Below are 22,793 nucleotides of genomic sequence, written 5' to 3' on the forward strand. Positions count from 1 at the left end.
CAGTTCAGACATGGCCATATGCAAATCAGTCTGGCCCTGTGCCTCATGGGAACAGTCCAGCCCGAACTGCCAAGCCATGTCTTCCCTGGACCGGAAACAAGCTTCCTAGGACCGGTTTCTGGCATTTCAGCCGTCTTCAGCCAGGCTTGCTTGAATCCAGTGGCAAAGTGAGCAAGGGACTCACGTCTGAGCATACCCTGCCAACTTATGGCGTACAAAGCAAAAACCAAAGGAAATGATGGACGGAGTGTTGAACATTGCAAACACTCACCCCCAGTCAACTGATCTGGGTTTAATCCATCACCGTTCTTTAGCCCACTCTGCCACCCCAGTTCAGATATGGCCATATGCAAATCAGTCTGACCCTGTGCCTCATGGGAACAGTCCAGCCCGAACTGCCAAGCCATGTCTTCCCTGGACCGGAAACAAGCTTCCTAGGACCGGTTTCTGGCATTTCAGCCGTCTTCAGCCAGGCTTGCTTGAATCCAGTGGCAAAGTGAGCAAGGGACTCACGTCTGAGCATACCCTGCCAACTTATGGCGTACAAAGCAAAAACCAAAGGAAATGATGGACGGAGTGTTGAACATTGCAAACACTCACCCCCAGTCAACTGATCTGGGTTTAATCCATCACCGTTCTTTAGCCCACTCTGCCACCCCAGTTCAGACATGGCCATATGCAAATCAGTCTGACCCTGTGCCTCATGGGAACAGTCCAGCCCGAACTGCCAAGCCATGTCTTCCCTGGACCGGAAACAAGCATCCTAGGACCGGTTTCTGGCATTTCAGCCGTCTTCAGCCAGGCTTGCTTGAATCCAGTGGCAAAGTGAGCAAGGGACTCACGTCTGAGCATACCCTGCCAACTTATGGCGTACAAAGCAAAAACCAAAGGAAATGATGGACGGAGTGTTGAACATTGCAAACACTCACCCCCAGTCAACTGATCTGGGTTTAATCCATCACCGTTCTTTAGCCCACTCTGCCACCCCCGTGTGCTTTGTGCAGCCTGAGACCTTTGTGAGGATTGCCTTGTTAACGTGCAAATCCGGAATCCAAGTGAGTCTCAGCGACGCTGTGTGTGTGGTTTGTGCATCCTGAGACCTTCGTGAGGATTGCCTTGTTATCGCGCACCCAGAGTTAACATGAGTCTCAGCGACGCTGTGTGCGTGTTCTTCGTGCAGCCTGCGACCTTCGTGAGGAGTGCCCGGTGATCGTGCACCCGAAGCTCAAGTGAATCTCAGCAACACTGTGTGCATGTGCCCTGTGGCAGCCTGAGAGCTTCGTAGCAGTAGCAGCCCGGACCGGCAGCCCCGCAGGAGCTGAGCCGCCGGCCCGAGCCCACCGTTGTCCATTCACAAAGATTGCATCGGAGGCCCAAGTCACTGGAAGAGGAGAGGAGAGTGAGGTTGCACCCCCCCAGGTAAGATGTGTCAACGCCTGGGGCGGGGTGTGGGCTCGGAGGGAGACGCTCTCTGCCTCTCTCTCATTCTGACAGCGCGAACCTCTGCTTCGGCTCGTATCGCGGTCCGTGCTGACCGTACCATACCATACCTGTGTTGGGGGCAACTGTTGACAGAGGCTGGCTGCGAGTCAGCACTAGTGGCGGAGAGACCGCCTAAGGCACCGTGATCGGTGCTGGAGTGTATTACGCATTACCTTATTTCTGCATAATGGAGTACCTGATTGTCGTAATACACATTGCATCATTTCTGCATAACGAACTACCTGATTAGTGTATTACGCATGGCATTATTTCTGCATAACGAACTACCTGATTGTCGTATGATGCATTGCATTGTTTCTGCATAACAAACTACCTGATTAGCATATTACGCATTGCATTAGTCCTGCATAACGGACTACCTAATTAGTGTATTACGCACTGCATTATTTCTGCATAACAAAGTACCTGGTTGTTGCGTTACGCATTGCATTATTTCTACATTGCAAAGTGCCTGATTGTTGCGTTACGCATTGCATCATTTTGCATTGCACAGTGCCTGATTGTTGTGTTTCGCATTGCATTACTTTTCCATTGCAAAGTGCCTGATTTTAGCATTACGAACTGCATAACGTTGTATTAGGACTACAGTAGAATGTTTAGAAGTGCTCATTAATATCACCAGAATTTACAATGGCTGGCTGGCCTAACAACCAGCCAGGAGGAATTTTACACATACTCACATGTTGGATTTATATCATGTGGTCTTCTCGTATATCTTTTTATATAAAATGTATACTCGTTTTTTATAAAACTCATGTGGAGCTCATTTGTTGTGTCATCATTGGGTTGCAAATACTTAACACATTTGCCTTGAAGATAAGCCTGGCTGCTCATGCCAAGCTACCAAGGGGGCTATCTCAGAATGTGTCCTTCCTTTCCCTGACGTGGAAACGTGGGTCCCTGTTTGACCTAAGGTACCTACCTCAGCCAACCAGGGATCCCGGGTCTAACTGTGCCTTACTATTTTTATTTCAATTAAGAAAACTTCTTCCACTCAGCCCTCCCACAAATTTTGTGGGTATTCACTCCACTTATCCACCATGAAAACAGATTTAATAATTCCTTTCACAAGAGTAAAATACCGATGGTTTTCAGAGTCGGAATTTGCCTTCAAAAAATGTGTGTTCACCACCTTTTGCAAATCTCCACGGTCTGAAGAGTAAGCAACCTGCTACTCTGAGCAGATTTACTGACATAAGCATGAGTAAAATCATCCAGGAAGGTTAAATACCACGAATCCTGATACTGTAAATCAGATCAGGATGTTCCCCTCATAAATGCTACTATTTGTGCATGTCAGTTGCCCTTAGGTGCAAAACATCTTTGTGGATTGGGTGATTTAGGATAACATTCCAGGCAGATGCAGAGAAAACATTTTCAATCTTTTAATCATGTAGGGTTATTGGAACCTTACTACTGTGAGGCTTCAAAGTACATTTTCAAAAAGTTGAGAGAGTGTTATAGAGTTATAGGACCAGCACCACGGTATAATACTGGTAGCCGTAATCCCCTGGCGTTCTTTATGCTCTATAGGATGAAGCTTTCATGAACTGTCCAATTGTGGGTCCAATTATGAGTTGACCTGTTTTATGTGTAGGGATACCGGGTGGCTGGAATGAATGTTTCCAGTCGGCATTCGCACACTTAAACACACAGCTATGCAGACTATGTTAGAATGATAAATTAAAATGAAAATATAAAGTAAAAGTAAAAACTGCCAGGCCCTCATAGCAAAATAAATAAATAAAACTATAATAATCTTAACAAGGGAAGCTGATGGGGTTGGATGGGCAGTGATGCGAGGAGCCTCAGGCGCAGGAGAGGGATGAAATGGGAGTGCGTGGGACTAATCTTTTTGTTTTTTGTTTTAAACTAATAATTGTAAGTAACACTAAAAGCAGGATGAATAGCGGGATGGGCAGCATCGGGGAGGGGAGGGATGAAAAGAGAGCACATGGGAAAGGAAAGCTATAAAATGCCTACATCCTGTGGTGACATATCAGTTTCACTTTAGCACAAGCAAAGAACCAACACATAGCTTGGGGCGTGGATTAGCTTTTAAGGACAGCCCAAATAGTGTGCCGGCGTACTTTTCTGTTTATTTTGTTTCGGCGGTACACATAAACTATATTATTCCTCTGTGCCGCTGAAAGCAATGCAGTACAAAATGGCATTTAAAAAAAAAGTAAAAGTTTAGCTGGTTTGCATTATGTAAACATCACTATAGGTACGAAAAGAAACATTTCTCCAATTACAAAGATCAGTTACACAAAATCACATGAAAATAGCATTGTACATTAAAAGCAACAATCACATGAAAGTACACGCCTGTAAAATCAACCTTAAAAATATAAATGCAGCAAAAAAGTGGAATCAAAATTGAAGGCCAGGAACCTGATGCACAAAGATTTTGCTGAGTAGGTGTGACGTACTCTGGTAGTACAACTGGCACTTATGAATTCTAGGGGGCAGATTTACAAACCCCTTGCACCACTTTTGCGTCACTTTTAACATGGGAAAAGTGACGCAAAAGTGGCGCAAGGGGCTTGTAAATCTGCCCCTAGGAGTACTTTAAGCTTACTCCTAGGCCCAGTTCACAAAGGTAAATCTACATGCGGAGATCTGTGCACCCATATATTTATGCCTACACCGAGGCATAAATGCCCACCTAAATGTAATTCAACTACTCTGGATGGAGATTTAGTTCTAGGAGTATGAGTGCTTTGCCCCACCTTTTTGCTTGAGGAGGTGGGGGTCATGTACAACTCAAAATACGCCCGTAGAATTACTACCACTAACCTTCTGCTATATTTTAGGTGTACATCACCCAAACATTATTCTACATAAAGTAGGTGGAGGTGTCAGAGTACGCTATGCAGAACAATGGATTGAAAAGAATAGGGAAATAGGCATGGCATGAAGAAAGTAAATGACGTGGCAAACATTAGTACTGAAGGCGCAAAAATAAAGCCAACCCTCCAAGCTCTGACCTCTTCCCTTTGTGTTGTTAGACTTTAGACTTTGCGGCATCAGTTATTAAAGACATGTGCGCTGTGTGTCATTGTGTGTGAGTTTGTGTGTGTGTAAAAAAAAGCATTACGTTATTATGTGGTTTTAATGCGTGAAAAGTAGTGTTACATGTGTGCTTTTATAAAATTCATTTACAACGTACAAATTTGTAATTTTTATATATGTTCATCTGTTTGTGTATACATTTTTTATGTGATTTGTACAGAACTCTGAAGTGTTTACAGTTAAATAATGCTTTATTTGTTATGATGTATGTGATTTATATAGGTGTCTGCTCATAGGTCAGGAGGGAAAATGTAAACGTCAACATTGACCTGCATGGCACTTTTAGGGACTGTACATGTCACTAAAAGTGGTCCCCGGGACCGAAATAGACTCAAGGGGGTGCGTGGCAGCTGGGGGTTGACCAATCACATCCCACATATGACCAAATGCTGTTCCCGGCATGGCGTTGGCTGTCAGGTGGAACTGACTGCGGGGAGTCAGCTGCCTCTGGGTAGGTTGGGCACAGGCCGTTTTGGCAATCCTGTGCTGTGCACGGCTAAAGGTCGTGTGCAGTGTGGGCTTGGCTGCATGGGAGGGGTTAGCCACAAGCCATGCCCTGTGGCAAAACCCCCTTCCTTCCCACAGCTGTCGGCCATGCTCTGCAAGGGGTTAGCTTAACGTATGGTAATGTTACTTCACGGTAATAAAGTACCAGATATTCACTGAAAAAAACAAAGGTTAGAGTAACATTATAGGTAGGTTTGGTCAAAAGATCTGTTTTTGTTTAAAGAAAACCTTAAAAATCCATTGAAAAATACAAGGTTCAATCAATCAATCAATCAATCAATCAGGGGTTTATAAAGCGCGCTACTCACCCGTGAGGGTTTCAAGGCGCTGGGGGTGGGAACAGCTCCGGATCAATCGAAGAGCCAGGTCTTGAGGTCCTTCCTGAACGTGTGAAGAGTCAGGGAGCGTCTGATGTTCACTGGGAGCTCGTTCCAGGTCTTGGCTCCGATCTAAAAGAAGGCTCTCCCGCCTGTTCTGTTTCTGCGGATGCGGGGGACCTCTGCCAGGGCGAGGTCGGCGGAGCGGAGGTTCCTCTTGGGTACGTGGAAGGATACTCTCTCGTAGAGGTATTTGGGTCTGATGTTGTTGAGGGTTAAACTAACATTTTAGTAAGGTGAATAAGTCAGTGTCAACATTAACATTTTGAGCTAAACAAAATACAGAAATTCACCAGTTATCATTCACAGAACCACCACATCGCTCCTTGAAGTGCACAGGTTCCCTTTCATCTCAGCCCTGTCTACCAGGCTATCTGTGGTGGGTAATCTGTCCTTTATGTAGAGCCTATGTGTCAGCTCCCTATCCCCCTTTCTGCCCTGGAAGGATATCAGAAAGCAGATGAATGCAGTCGTATCCTCTATCACACCCACCCATCCTGTGATAGTGCTGTCTAGAGGGAATGCACAAAGGGTAGCTGTCGCGCAGCCTAGACCAGTATTGGAGACAGGCTGCAGGCACACAGAGCAAAGTTAAGAGCAGAGGATTGTCTACTTTCTAAAAGTGGCATTTGTAAAATAGTAATGTCAAATCCAACTTTACCACTAAAGAGGATTTATCATTACCATTTGAAATATATGATACATCATTTAGCTACTCCTTTCTAATCAGGAATTACAGCTTTAAAGTGTTTTAATGAATTCCCAATGCTAGCCTATGAGAGGGGGCACAGTAGTGACAAGTAGGGGTGGGCGGAATTTGCGTAATCGCGTTACGCAAATCTCCGCGAAACGGTAAAAAATCTCCGCGAACATGCAGAAATTCCGCGAACACGCGGAATTGCTTGTTCGCGATACTTTTTTCCTGTTCGCGATCGCTGTTTGCGTGCTCGGGGTGAAATATCTCGCGAACACGCATTTGAGAACGCGAACAAGCAAAAAATTTCGCGAAGTTGCGGAACGTCGATTTTTTTGCAATTTCGCGTTCTCCGCGGAACGCAAAATTACCCAAATTTCGCAAATTCCGCGAACGGAACGGAATTTACCGCCCAGGCCTAGTGACAAGCACATTTAGCTGTTTGTCACTACCAGGACATGTAAAACTTTAAAGTAAATGTTTACCCTTTGCTTACGCAGCACACTGCCATAGAGCTACCTAGGGCCTACCTTAGGGGTGACCTATGTCTAAAAAATGATTGAGGGGGGGTCAAGGCTTGGCAAGTGGTTTGAAACGCAAAGTCAAAGTCGCCTTAAACTGCACACACAGACCCTGCAATGGCAGGCCTGAGACAGGTTTGAAAGGCTTTGTGTGAGGGTTACACAACCAGTGCTGCAGGCCCACTAGTAGCATTTAATTTACGGGATCTTGGTATACAGCATACCACTTTACAAGGGATAAACAAGTACATTAAATATGCCAAACATGTGTAAACCAATTATACCATGTTTAGAGTTGAGATCACATGCACTTTAGCACTAGTAAGCAGTGGTAAAGTGCTCAGAGTCCTAAAGCCAACAAAAATAATGTCATAAAAATAGGCGGCGGAAGGCAACAAGTTTGGGGTGACCCTTCAGAGAAGTCCATTTTCCAACACAGACCCCCCAGCCTAAAGCTAAGGTAGCCTACTCAATATCATGATGGACTTTCCTGCTTAGGGCAATAGAACATGGGCAATGGCCCACTACTGCAGGGGTACTTGCCAGTTCTGCACCTGTTTGAACTCTGTTGGATCCCTCTGTCTATACTCTCTTGGGCCACCAAGCTAACCCAGGGGAGACTCCTTCTCCTTACCGGTGGATCCCATCTGTGCAGCACCTAACCTTAGCTTGCTCACAGACGCATCTCAATAGGTAGACAGATCCACCATGTTCAACAAAGTGATGTGGCCCATTCCATCCCTTGGATCTGGCTAATGTCACCAACCCAAGGAAAACAGTGCCCACAAGGACAGTAACCAACAAAGGCCACCGACAATTGTCAGTGTCAAGAGTCAGGACCCAGGCCATCCATGGATGTGTGTCCTGTTTAGTTTCTCAGCGTGGGGGTAGTAGCCCCAGGTGTCTTGCACCCTTTGTCCACTCCACATCCCAGCAGATAAATGGTGGCATCATGCAACTGGTCCTCCAACCTAGGGTCTGCACCCTTGGGCTGGACAGGAGTCAGGGGTGAATCCTTCTTCCCCCAGCTCCAACATTTGGGGTTCTGTACCCTCCTTTTGGCAGTGGTACTCCTAGAAAACTGAACTTTTAGGGCGCCTGTGGCGGCCATCCCATCTAGTTCTGCTGACACACTGGGGTAGCTAATTACCCAGAACGCAGTCAATAGGCATCTAGGCAATAACTATAACCCTTCTCTGGGCCATCTCCCCACACCACTCTAGGGACACTAGGCCCATAGGGTGGAAAATGTCCTACCCATGGGCTGGAGTTACTCTACACACCTCGCCGGTGTACTGCTCTGAGGAGACTAGCTCTTCCACTAACATGGTCCTGCTAGCCCCAGTATACCTCGGAACAGTGCTTGGGACCCTCTTCACTCCCACCTGGTGGAAGTGGCAACTCCCATCATCAGGGATAACTAACTCACCATCTGAGTCTATCTCCCAGCTGAGGGAGCTCAAGGCATGTACTGTGACCTGCCCCTGCGGACTACCTTCCCTTAAGCCACATGGCTCACCCCATAGGATTCCCACCAGTGGATGGTTTCTTCAGACAGGCAGAGTCCCTGAGCTTGTGTTCTAACTTGGAACAAATCAGAGATGTTGGAAATGGGGTGCCCTGGGCCACCATCCACCAGAACCTTCCTTCTTCTCAGAAGGAGCATTGGAACCTTTTCCTTCTCCTTTACCCTAAGACCTGTCTGTGTCTTTCCTGACCCCTCACTCACTCTCTTGGGGGAAACCTGGACCACTCTTCGTGAGTTCACCCCCAGGTACCTTTCAGGATACTCTGGTGCTGACCCAGATGTACACATCCTCACCAAGTTTCCTGGGGTCAGTTGACTTACTGTCAACTATGTGCAGTTCAGAAAAACAAATATCAACCATGTGCTCCTTTAAAAGTAAGTTGTACAGACCTGAATAATCATCACCCTTGCTGCCCCTCACCTAGCCCTTCAGTGCCATGCTAGAATAATTCAAGAAATTTACCCAGGTTAGCGATGAGATCTTGTGGCTGCCCCTGAATCTGAGCCTCTACCTCTCAAGGGTCATTCCAAACTTGCCGACTAGGATGGCCTTTGTTGCAGTGCAGCATCTCTGGTCCTCTACCTCTAGTATAAGGAGTGTGTCCCCCCCCACCTTGGGCATATACCTCCACAAACTACCTCCCCAGAACTCCTCTGGAACCTTGTGCACTCTCAGGGCCACTTCATAGGCTGCAAACCATTTGTCTATGTCATCCCCCACCACATAACTGGACAACAAATCCTTTGAGATCCTGACTCTGGACTCACCAGTGGACATTGCCGGTATGCTGCCACCAATGCTGCTGAACACCCCAGGGCTCTCATGTCCAGGTCTCTTTCTTTGAATTGGCAAGATCCAGTTTTAGTTTCCACTCCCCCTTCCTGTCTGCCAGCTGCTCTGGGGACATGTTCCTTGATGATACACTGCTGCCTGGCCTGCTGTAAACTTCCAGTCTTGTTAACCCCCGCCCCCCCTGCACATCAGCATGTTGCAAGACAATACGTCCATCCTGGTCCTGCTCTAAACCTTTCTCATCAGATTCTGACTCCTCCAACTCATCCACTTCTCCTTCTGTGTGGGCTACTGCCCATGTCTTAAGGGTTTCTAAAGCTCTCTTCTTTGCACTTCCTTTATGGAACACCCTTAACTGATGACAGAACTCATTGAGCTGGGCTACTGGGTATGCCTCAAGGTCGGTCAGCTTACCAGGTAGGACCACAGATATTGTAGAGAAAATGAGTATGGGGCAAAAATACTTTTGGGAAAATTGAATATGTCAATCAGGGATAATTGAAAAAGGTTTGAATTGGTCCTAATTATGGAGTTGCAGTGGCCACTGAATTAAAATATGGTATTGCACAAACACAAGTCCTATCCTCACCACTGATCACCAGTGTTAGAAATCGGATTTCTGGTTGGCAGAGGTTTGAACCTAGTTCAAGTAGGAACCATAATCCTACTTAGCATAAGCTAGATACACACTTTAAATTAACCTGTGCTCACCCTGTAGAAGCTTGGCAGAGAGCAGGCAGGCCTAACTTAAGAGGCAATGTGTAAAGTATTTGTGCAACACACACAATAGCACAATGGAAACACCACAAAAAGACTCCACACATGTTTAGAAATATGGAAAATATCTATCCAAGTAAAACAAGACCAAAATGACAAAAGAGCAATCAGTAGAAGTCGCGATATGAATTTTTAAAGAATAAATGCAAAAACAGTGTTTGAATGCAATAGCGCTAAAAGGTTACTTGAGGTTATGAGGGACTGGGGGAAATCCAAAGTTCAGGTTGACCGCGATGGAGGGCAGGATGGCTGTGAGGCTCACTCAGGTCCCGCTGAAAAAGAATATTTGTATGGAGCAAAGCATTGACGCTGAGGGTATGATGCGTTGATGTTTCCATGTAGTCGGATTGCAACGCCATCAAGCACCATTGAGATGCCAGCAATGTGCCATCATCAAGACGCACAGAGCATCATCATCAAGCCATGCAGGCTGTAGAATCCTTGTTGTTAAATGGCCTCTGCATCAACGTCGAAGAACCATGCGTTGGCTCTGAGCCACGCAGTGGTGATGATGTGTCGGTTTTGTAGCAAAACAGCTGCAGAACCAACTTCTGAGGCCCAGGACTGGAAGGAGAACCTCAGGCAAGGGTAGGACTCACAGATAGCAGAGACCAGCAGCACCAGCAGGATTGTAGGAAGTCTTTTGTGTCCCTGAGACTTCAGAAAACAGGAGGCAAGCTATTCATTCCTTGGAGTCGCTCTGGATTCAAGTGAGATGGGTCCAGTCCTTGTCCTCAGCAGGGCAGAGAACAGCAGGCAGCACGGCAGCTCAACAAATCAGAGAAGCAGTTGCTCAGAACAGTCAGTCAAGACAAAGTGGCAATAATTACACCACAGCAGTCTTAAATCCAGGAGAGTGCTTCCCAGGTCCAGTAGTGTATTGATTTGTAAGGGTCAGAGACCCAGTTCTTATACCCAAATGTGCCTTTGAAGTGGGGGTGACTTCAAAGCAGAGCCTTGAAGTGCATAGGTCCCCTTACATCTCAGCCCTGTCTCTGAGGCTATTTGTGGGGGGTAATCTATCCTTTGTGTGGGCACAACACACAGCCTATTCAGATGTCAGTGCTGGCTCCCTCTCCCACGTCCTGCCCAGGAAGGCCATCAGAATGCAGATGAGTCCAGTGTCACACCCACTCTCTAGCTGTCACCCAGTCCAGACGTGTATTGGAGACAGGCTGCAGGCACACAGAGCAAATTTAAGAGCAGAGAAATGTCCACTTTCTAAAAGTGGAATTTCTAAAATAGTAATGTCAAATCCAACTTTACAGCTAAAGAGGATTTATCATTACCATTCTAAAGATATGAAACATGATTTAGCTACTCCTTTCTAATCAAGAAATACAGCATAAAATTGTTTTAAGGAATTTCCAATGCAAGACTGTAAGAGGATTAGTCCTCAAAGTAGTGAAAAACAATTGTAGCTGTTTGTCACTACCAGGACATGTAAAGCTTTAAAGGTACATGTCCTATCTTTTACTTACACAGCACCCTGCCCATAGGGGTACCTAGGGCCTACCTTAGGGGTGACCTCTGTGTAATCAAAGGGGGTTTAAGGCTTGGCAAGCGGTTTTAAATGCCATGTCGAAGTGGCAGTAAACTGCACACACAGGCCCTGCAATGGCAAGCCTGAGACAGGTTTGAAAGGCTACTTTTGTGGGTGGCACAGTCAGTGTTGCAGGCTCACTAGTAGAATTTAATTTACAAGCACTGGGTATATGTTACACCACTTAGCAAGGGACTTACAAGTAAACTGAATATGCCAAACAGGTGTAAACCAATTATATGATGGATAGACGAAACAACACATGCACGTTAGCACTGGTCAGCCGTGTTAAAGTGCTCAGAGTCCTAAAGCCAACATAAAGAAGGTCAGAAAAATAGGATGAGGAAGTCAAAACATTTGGGGTGACCCTTCAGTGAGGATCATTTTTCAGCAGCAAGTGTCTATAGGCAATTAACATTTTACTATATATAACCACATGTATGTACATTGACGATATTTATATCTTCAAGGTACGTAGATGTGGAGTTAACGATAGTAAATCTATACTTACGTATTTGCACTTACTTTTTCCATATTTTGGTCCTCAATATTTTTTACATGATATTCTGTCCGCACAAAATCTTTGGTTACGATATTCTGTCAGTGATCCCGCTGCAAAGGCTGCTTCCTGCTTTCTGGATCAGCCTAGAGGCAGTCCTTGGTCCAGTAGCCAGGTCGCTCTTCAGTGGATCCTCCTCTGGACAATGTGGACTACCTGGTGGACATCTTGCACAGCCGAACACTCATCATCTCCCTATCCCGTGACTGCCTTCCCCAGCAACTAAGGGGTCAGTAGATTTCCATGGGTGTGTTTGGCTTAATAGAAGGATTAAGAAGGTGAAAAGAGCACTGTTTATATCTGTAACAATCTCATTTGTCAGTCTTTTCTGGAATAATGATACCATTCCAAGGCATTAAGTATTAGTACAATATTATTTCTTTTACTAATCCAATGGCTGCAGTTAATGTTTCCTGCCCTGCAGATATAAACAAGGATCTATACCTCGGATTGCTGTTTCACAATAGGGTCCTGGTCCTAACTATCCACACTTACATTGCCTATGTGCCAGTGTTGTTGTGGTAAAGAAAGATATAGAGATAGATGGTTTAAAGACAACCCCACCAGGAGCAGGCTTCTAACAGCTCAGCCTGAGTTGATTAACTGACACTCTAACACAGAGAGCCACTCAGGCATTGATGTCATGGAACATTCTAACAGAGCAGTACAGTGGAGAATAGTAGACAAGTAATTTGCTACAGTTGTCTTTGCTCCTCTCAGCACTTAATGGTATGTGATCCCTGTTGGTGTCCTCTCTTCATCTCAATCATTGTTTGGAGTCTTCTGTTTTTTTCTAGCCTGGCACTATCACTCAATTTGGTCAAGGAGACTTTGTATGCCTTGCAGATTGTTCCAGTTACTTGGGATTCCTTCCTCTAGGCATAGAGCTCTTACCAAATACACCACATCATGATGAGCAGGTGGATACTGGAGGGTATCGCTCTTTGCTCGATCAGGCCAAATCTCGACCCAAGATATCCACTCAGCATTCAGCCATTTACAGAGACAGAGTGTTCCCTCATTATCATAGGATAGGATCTGACAGAGGAGACCTGCCTGTTGAAAAAATTCTAGGGCCATTTTGAATGAGTGGCTTGGGAAAGATTTGCAGTAAATTGAAAGAGGAAATGCTGCTGTTTCTATTGGAAAGTTGCCAGCATTGCGTGCAGGGAAATATCGAATCAATAGCTACTGCACAAGCTAAGAGTGACACTTATCTACCAACTCCTCTGAATATTCCTGGACTTAGAAAAATATGTGAAGGAAAAAATTATGTTCCATCTGACTGTTGGAGAAATAGGAATCAAGGACTCTTGACCTCCATTGGCCTCCTCTGATAATTGATACAGTGAGATAACATCTGCCAAGGACCACAAGTAGATGTTGAGGAGGGATAGTAGGTGTGTTGATCATTAGGAAAAATTGAAGACATGGGATCAATGCTTTTGGAGAAAGGGCTCACTCTAATTTTTGACTTCTGTCTGATATTGAGGAACCATACTGGCGGAAGTAGATTATTTCTACAAAATACACAGTGTTAGAAATTGGGTTTATGGTTGACTGGGGTGTGAACTTTTAGTCAAACAGCAACCACAATGCTAGTCAAGGTAAGTGTCAGGCAAACCATAAATTAACCTGTGCTCATTCTCTGGTAGCTTGGCACAGAACAGTGAGGCTTAACTTATAGGCAGTGTGTAAAGTATATGTGCAAAACTTCAAACAGTAAAAATTGTGAAAATATCACAAAAAAAGATTCCACACAGGTTAGAAAAATGTCTCTGATTTTATCAAATAAAAAAGATGAAAACAACAAAACTTCAATAAGTAGAACTTGAGTTATGAATTTTTAAAGAATAATCTGAAAAATAGCACTTAGAAGTAAGAAGGGCCAATCAGGGATATGTGGTCGCCCCGGACCGGGACAAAGTTAAACGTTCAGGCTGACCACGATGGAGTGTGAGCCGGCTACAGGGACCCAGTTAAGCTTGTTGAACCAAAGTACCTTAAATCCTGGTTGCATCAGTTTTGAAACATGCAGTAAAGGTGATGCGTCAACCTTTTCCATGCAGCAACTGCTATACATTGGTTAAGAGATGCAGCGGTGTTAGGGTGCGAGTTCCAGCGGTGTTGACATCGAGGATCCTGGCTCTGGGGCTTGCGATGTGAAGACCAGTGTCGAGAATGCAATTAGCAGTCAAGGCGATGCATTGGTTCCGATGAGCCCAGAGGCTGCGATGTAGAGTTTCGTCGTCAAGGATGCTGTTGACGGGGATGCGAGTACCTTGTGCCGAGAAAAGCGTTGCAGTGGCGGTTCTGACTGCAATGCACCAGTTCTGTTCTACCCAACAGCGGCGATGTGTTAATTTAGCTCCCATAGCAGAGGATGCATCAGTTTCAATGGAACAAACACGTTTGACCTGCTTCTAAGAGTCCAGCACTGGGGTGGCACCACTAGGCAGGGCAACCTCACTGATGATAGCGTCCTGGTGCAGAAGTAGGTTGGTTGGAAGTCTTTAATGCCCCTGAGACTTCAGCTCTGAAGGCCAACCAGCTAGCCCGTGGAGTCACTCTGGGTTGAAGAGATGCAGGTCCAGTCCTTCTCACTCCCAGGCAAGAGGGTAGCAGGCAGCAGGTCAGCACAGGAAAGCAGGAGTCCAGCAGAGTAGCAATCCTGCAGAGTGGCAGCTGTTGTTGCAGCACAACAGTCCTTCTTCCTGGCAGACTATCCAGAGGTCCATAAGTCTACTGAGTTAGTTGTGTAAGAGGTCAAGTACTTATATGCAGTTGGGCCTGTGAAGTGGGGGACTTCAAAGACATGCCTTTGAAGTGCACATAATCCCTGCCCTTCCTTTCTTGCTCTAGACTCACTACAGGGGGTTATGCAGCACTTTGTGCATGGACAGGTCACAGCCTATCCAGGTACAAGTGAGGCTGTGCCCATCTTCTCTCTCCCATCCTCCCAGGATGGCCCATCAAGTCATACTGAAGCTCCCATTATGTGTGACTGTTTAGGGGAGGAATACCCAAAGTCCAGATGTCACCTACCCCAGAAATGTGAACAGAGACAGACAGCAGGCACCAAATGGCTAAAGTAAGAAAATGCCAACTTTCCAAAAGTGGCATTTTCAGAATTGCAATTTAAAATCTGACTTCACCATAATTCGTGATTTTAAATTGTGATTCCAGAGATACCAAACTCAAAAGGTCTATCTCTTCCAAATTGTGAATTACACTTATAAAATGTAATAAGGGAATCCCAATGTTATCCTATAAGAAATAAAGGCCTTGCAGTAGTGAAAAACAACTTTGGGAGTTTTTCACTACCAGGATATGTACAACTTAAAGGTACATGTCCCATGTTTTACATACACTGCACCCTGCCCTTGGGCTGTCCAGGGCCTACCTTAGGGATTTTGTTTTTTAAATTCTTTTTATTAGCATTTTGTTGTATACAGATTACAGACACTGTAGTTGACTGTTAAAAAGTGCACAGTAGAGTTTGTACATGCAATTCAGCGTAGCATCATATCAACTTCAAACATTATCATGCTTAAAGGTAATAAAGAAAGGGTGCGTAATGATAACAAAAGCCTTTGTCTACCCTGTGTACTTCATTTGCGGTACTAATCCGCAATGAATTGCATTAGAAGATACATCATAGCACATCATAGTTGGGGACGTAACGTTTAACGGGGGTGAGTTCAACTGGGATACACTGTATAGGAGGATCTGCTTTGCACTGTAGGTAGGTGAGGTTTGTGGTGGGATTCGGTATCTAGGTATTATGGGCCCAGGTCCAGGAGGGACTGGTCGGGATGGGCACGAGGTTTGAGATTTATATTTATGGTAGTCTGGTGTCTGCACTCTGCGGGCTAGTTGTCGCCACGGGGGTTGTTCTGCGTTTCACTTGGGCGTGTTTCCTCACGTGTGATTTGGGAGGGGGTGGAGTAGTCTGTGTGGGTGGTATATTTTTCACCTCTTGTTTGAAGACGTGTAGCAGTGTCGCCCACTGTATAGATATGTGGAGGTTTCGGGTGCCCCAGACTTCTTCGAGAGGGCCTACCTTAGAGATGACTTATATGTAATAAAAACAACGTTTTGATTCTGGCAAGTGGGTTAACTTGCCAGGTCGACATGGCAGTTTAAAACTGCAAAGACAGGCTCTGGAGTGGCAGGCCTGAGACATGTTTAAAGGGCTACTTAAGTAGGTGGGGCAATCAGTGCTGCAGGCCCAGTAGTAGCATTTAATTTACAGGCCCTGGGCACAGATAGTGCACTTTACTAAGTTCATATAGGTAAATTAAATGTGCCATTTGGGGATAATCCAATGTCATCATGTTAAAGGGAAAGAGAAAAAATATATATATATTTACTTCAGCATTGATAATCAGTGGTAGAGTGCGCAGAATTCTAAGGCCAGCACAAACAAAGTCAGCACAAACAGGAAGTATGAAAGCAAACAGTAGGGGAAACCACACCAAGAATACCAGGTCTACCACACATGTTTTTGCAAAATCATGTGTTGTACGAGAAATCCCTCTTGCCGGTATCTCAAGCAACTATTTTCATAAGGGTATACCTAGCATCAAAATGTTACACGAGAGACCGGCAATAAAGGAGAAAATACCTTGTTCAAAGAGAACATTTATTTTACTGAGACATTGTTTACTCAAATCTTTTTCAAAATGTTCTGCTAAAATAAATGGTGACATAACAGTGGCTTAACATAAAAAATCAGAAATTACTTACTTTTCACATAAGCCTATACTAAACCTATTTAATGGTGGTCCTAAAATATCAGCCCATTGTCAACAGGTCACTCTCTTTACAAGATGATAAATCAACTTTGGGAAAGAAAGCTTATGCCTTGCAAGTTATCTATTTTTACAAGCTCTTAAAACCTCATCCATATTTTGATTATGGATACCCATTCCAACTGAGGCTAGCATTCATGCACCTGCATCTTGGGGTCCAGGCAATTCTGGATCAGATTCCTCCCTGGTCCAGAATAACTGAGGGATATGAGTGCAGGCTTTGTGGGAAGGGAAAGGAGACTATGATTCACATCCTTTGCATCTGTCCAGCATTACTCCTTGAATGAAGAATATTTTTGATGGGCTCTTTTATTCAAGCCAGAATAAGAACCTGTGGATAAACACTCAGACACAGTCTCAATCCACTACACACACGCCTGCATATAAAGGTTGTTAAATTTGTACAGCTATTTGTGGAGAGAGTAATGGCCGATAACGGTGAGACCAAGACTGAAAATAATATATGAACTGAATCAGCTAGTCCACTGGAACCTGGCGACATTTTCAAGTTCTTTTTATTAACCATAAAAATAAACATTACACTTGCTTCAGAATCATTGCAGCATACGAAACATTGAAATCAACATACATAAATGCATTGAGGACATAGGACTGTAGGGACTCCCATTAGCCTTCAATCCCGCAAAATAAATGGTCCCCAACCGAAAATCACCTAGTACAGGGCTCAGCAACATGTATATTATGGTGTGTGTGGCTCAGTTCTATAGGGCATCCAGGCCCCCCAGACCCTCTCCCATTTGCGTGGGCATCCCCTACTCTGATATATTGTGTGTTCAGCTTGCCCTGGCAACATTTCTAACATATGAAGGAACTGGATATTTTAACATACTGTCGACCTGATGTAAAAAACCTTTTTAGCTTAATACACTTGAATCTGGAGGTATTTTTAACAACTCTAGGAATGGGGCATTTTAACATATTGTCAACCAGATGTGAAAATCCATTAATTTAATATACTGATTGTTTTATTGTGCTGCTCTTGTTGCAATGGATTTATTGTGTTAATTTTATGTGTAATGGTTTTAATTAACTATGCACTTTATTAATAAACCTGACCCTGAAATGTCAGCCCATTGGTCAAGGCTACCAAGTCAAATCTTGTGGAGAACCGTGTTGTAAGCAACGAGCAGATCAAGCAGGATTTCTGTTCAGAGGTGGGTGTGCCTGATGAATAAAGGATAAATGTAGACTGACATTCATTGATGTTAAGGCTCAATTCTCAGAGCTGCTTGATTTTCTCACTCCCCATGATCTTCTTCAGGAAAGGTACGTTGAAAGTTGGGCATTAGTTGACCAGAACTTTTGGGTCTGCTAATATTTTTTTTTAATACTGGCAGTATTATCACTTGTTTGAGGTTCATAATGGAGTCAGGTCTGATTACTCAGATTGGTCAGGTCTGATGCTAGAGCTTTGCTTTTACTATTGTTAGCCTTCATAAAGTGCACGATTTGCCATTATAATGATGTCAGAGCACCTTTCTGCATGTGTTTCCTAATCAGTGTTGCCGCACGTCATTTAGTTGATCTGTAGATGTTGTTTGGTAAAGTTAAATGGTGTCCCAAGAATCAAGTGGCTGCTAAGTGTGTGAAATTGTGTTTTTGTGAAATTTTGTAAATTCATGTTGTTTCACAAAATTACATTTGCTGCATCTCACAGGACAAGTAAACATAATTGCATACCCCACATCCAAAAGTCAAGCGAGGTACCAGCAGGTAGATTGGCTGGAGGAGAAATGACAACGAGACATGTTCGACTCAAACTAGTCTCTCACAAGACATTTTCTGGTTGAACCAGTCCATTACTGCTCTTTTTTTAAATCTTCACACTGGCAAAATCTCTAACATTTTAGGAAATGCACAAATTATGGGTGCTGTAAAATTGTACACAGGTCTACTAGCAGCCTTTTGTGAACTGCGAAACAGCTTCACCCACATCATACGTGAGCATGTCCATTTTACGGTGGAACTGTCATCTTGGCAAGCGGGCCTTCTTAGGACCTAATTACGGGCTTGGTGGTCCAGAGGACCTCCAAACCAGTGGTGGCTTGGCAGCTAATGCCGTGCCAGAGGTCCGACAGCCGTATTGCAACTTTGGGGGTCAGACTGCCATGGGACCGCCGCAGACTCCGGGGAACCGCGATCCCTCAGCGGTGGCGTAGCGGTCTGGGGCAGCAGTATGCTGTCAGTGCTGCTGGGAAACCACCAAGCATATTACAAATTCCCTGACCTCCACACTTTTCATGGCGGTGAGCCAGCCATGAAAAATATGGGGGTCAGGAAAGTAAGGTGGCCCTACGGGGCCCTCTGGTGCCCCTATGAATGGGGGTGTATGCAGGGAGGGGAAAATGGTATGCCCTCCTGTGTGCATGCACCCCAGTTTCTGCACAGCATGGACTGCACATTCTAAGCCGTGCAGGAACTTCCTTTGGCACTCCCTTGGCGCTGCAGGTCAAAGTCTCACTTATGAACCTTAGACCTGTAAAGCTGTGGGACTGCCAAAGCAGCTCGCCCATCAGACCACCAAGAAACACGTAATCTGGTGGGAGGACGGTGGTCGAGTTTGGCGGTGTGGGAGCAGGGGGCTGACGTGGCGGCCCACTCCCTCACCACCAAACTCATTATCAGGCCCATAGCCTCTTGATATGCTTTAATTCCCCCATAATGAAGCCCGCCAAAGTCAGAAGTACTGTGGCTAGTATATCTTTTTATCTGTGAATGAAAAATCGTTTCGCACACAACAAAATGCCTTCTATGCAGTAAATGAATATAAAGAAAAGTTAGGCACACGGAAATCAAAATTGTATTATTTGCTGCCAGGAAAAACAGAATTAGAGGATGTTGTCTGAGTAATTAATATAGTTGGTGTCACCTGACAAACCTGTCGAACTTGTTCCATTGGTGAGGTTCCAAATAGCTGAACAAAGAGCATGTGTCTGAGTGCCACAGATTACAATTTATGTTTTTTTTAACTGTGTATTTATCAGACCAATGGCACTTTGTGTCCAAAGCTGGTAAACATTCAATCCCTCCAAAGTACTGCATTACTCTCTATTTGAAGAGAATCTAAAAAGCGACCAGAGGAAGTCTCATGCAACCTAGTGAGATCACAGGGGACCGCAGGTTGTGCACCAGGAAATGTTTAGCTACTCAGACCTAAAACGGGAAATTAAGCTTTCCCTATCAATACCTCCTCGATAATGTACAAGTCTAAACTCAGGAGTTTAGGATAAAAATCAAGAGTCATGCGCGCGCATCTTGGTGAGGCTCTGTTCGACGCTGTGAGTTACTGTGTTACTGTCTGATTGCCATACAGGTGGGCACAGACAAAGAGGCCCTGAGCCCTGAAAACGAGTAGGTCATTGTTTTTGGGACTGTACGTACGACAGCACTACTGGTATCTTTCCTTTTTCACCACCGGTCACAGAAACCCGGGAACACGTATTATAAAACTCTCTCATATAAAGCTGATGTTTTGCACCATGCTTAGCTTCTGTACACCAACTGTGCTCTGGTAAAATGGTGCCTGCACAATACCAGTGTTGATTATTTGTGTCTGCCTTAGCACTTCCTAGAGTGTAGACACTTCGGAACTCGGCCGCACGCCCTCTAGTGGACCTGCACCACCACCCCAGGGTTTCTCCAGCTTGTCACAGCCCGTGTCAGTTGCCAGTGGCTCTGAGGACTAATTTCAAACTGCTTTGTTTGACTAAGTGGAGCTTTTATGGTAGAAGTCCTCATTTCTGACAAATAAATAGTTAACCACGCCCCAGTCAGGTACATGAGACAAGCTAATGCTTGACTAATGGGGAGGATGTGTTTGGAACATGATGCATTCTTGAGGCAGAGAAGAGAGAATAAAAAAAGACATTTTCTCTAAAATAAACAATGTTAGGTCAACGTTGCAGTTAGAGGGTAGTCCCAACAGACACGATTAACCCCTTCGCTGCTAGGCCTATTCCCCCACTGTGCTAAGCCTTTTTTGGGCTATTTGGGGTAGTGCGCGCTTAGGCCCCTGTAACTTTTTGACCACATAAGTTATCCACGCCAAATTTGCGTCCTTTTCTTCCAACATCATGGGGATTCTAAAGGTATACAGGGTTTGTGGATTCCCCTGGAGGGGTCCCAGAAATTCGCCAAAATACAGCAACATTTTTTTATTTTGGTAAAAATGGGAAAAACGGCCTGCAAATGAAAGCGTCTGGGTTTTTCTCTGCAAATGGTATCAAAAAAGGGTTTGTGGGGCTGAAATCACCATTTCACAGCTTTTAAGGAATGACAGACTTTTGTCAGAAAACCAACATTTTTTACACAGTTTTGGCATTTTTCTGGGACATAGTCTATTTTTGCAATTTTTTGTGCTTTCAACCTCCTTCCAGTTAATGGTAGAAATGGGTCTGAAAGCAATACTGGATCCTGGAAAGCTATACATTTTTGAAAAGTAGACAAAATTCTGAATTCAGCAAGGGGTCATTTGTGTAGATCCATCAAGGTTTCTTTATAGAAACTAACAGTTAAATATAGGAAAAAATGAAAATTAGATGAAAAAAACAGCCTTTTGTGTCAACGTTTTCACCTGTAGCTTCTTCTAATTATGACAGTTCTTTGAAAGCAATATACTGTTACATCCGCTGGACTATCCTGGTTGTGGGGATATATAGGACTTGTAGGTTCACCAAGAACCCGACGAACTCAGAGTAAAAAACTGAGCAGCAATTTGCAATGGTTTTTTATTATGTTCCGGGTATATAGCAATTATTGTGGGAAAATGTATACGTGGAAAATCGGTATGAAAGACACCTATGTATTTCTGAAATGGGAACAAATTATGGAGTTTAGAAACAGTACATATTTGCACATTTTCGAAATTGGGAATACTCATACTAGCATGAGAATTATCGGTCATTTTTCAAAATGACTTCTTTTTTACACAAAGTCTTTCATTTGAAAGGCAGAAATGCATCAAAAATCAATAGGTATTAACAGTTGCTTTACAAATCTGAATTACCCCAAGTCTCCCAATAAAAATGGTACCTCACTTGTGTGGGTAGGCATAGTGCCCACGACAGGAAATGGCTCAAAACCCAACGTGAACACACCACATTTTCACAATGAAAATTTACCCTTTTTTTGCAAAGTGTCTAGCTGTAGTTTTTGAACCCTAGCTCTGCAGGCACCTAGTGAAATGTTGCAAACCTATTCATTTTTAAAAACTAGACACCCAGGGGAATCCAGGATGGGGTGACTTGACTGCCTCCCACCAGGTTCTGTTACTCAAAATCCCTTGCAAACCTAACAAATTGTCAAATAAACCACATTTTCCCCACATTTCTGTGGTGGAAAGTTCTGGAATCTGCGTGGATCCACAAATTTCCACCCACCCCGCGTTCCCCAAAGTCTTACGAGAAAAACAGTACCTCCCTTGTGCGGGTCGGCCTAGTGCCCGCGATAGGAAACGGTGCAAAACACAACGTGGTCACACCTCAATTTCGCAGTGAAAAATTACCCTTTTTTTGGCAAAGTGCCTAGCTGTAGTTTTTGAACCCTAGTTCTGCGGACACCTTGGGAAACCTAGCAAACCTATACATTTTTGAAAACTAGACACCCAGGGGAATTCAGGATGGGATGACTTGACTGCCTCCGACCAGGGTCTGTTACCTAGAATCCCTTCCAAACCTAAAAAATTGTCCAAAAAAACAAATTTTCCCCACATTTCTGAGGTGGAAAGTTTTGGAATCTGCGTCGATCCACAAATTTACACCTAACCCGCGTTCCCCAAAGTCTTACGAGAAAAATGGTACCTCACTTGTGCGGGTCGGCCTAGTGCCCGCAACAGGAAACTGCGCAAAACGCAACGTGGTCACACATCATTGGCAAAGTGCCTAGCTGTAGTTTTTGAACCCTAGCTCTGCGGGCACCCTGGGAAACCTAGCAAACCTATTCATTTTTGAAACCTAGACACCCAGGGGAATCCAGGATGGGGTGACATGACTGCCTCCCATCAGGGTCTGTTACCCAGAATCCCTTGCAAACCTAAAAAATTGTCCAAAAAAACATATTTTCTCCACATTTCTGTGGTGGAAA

Source organism: Triturus cristatus, chromosome 5_1, assembly GCF_964204655.1.
Source record: "Triturus cristatus chromosome 5_1, aTriCri1.1, whole genome shotgun sequence".
In the NCBI taxonomy this organism is placed as follows: domain Eukaryota; kingdom Metazoa; phylum Chordata; class Amphibia; order Caudata; family Salamandridae; genus Triturus; species Triturus cristatus.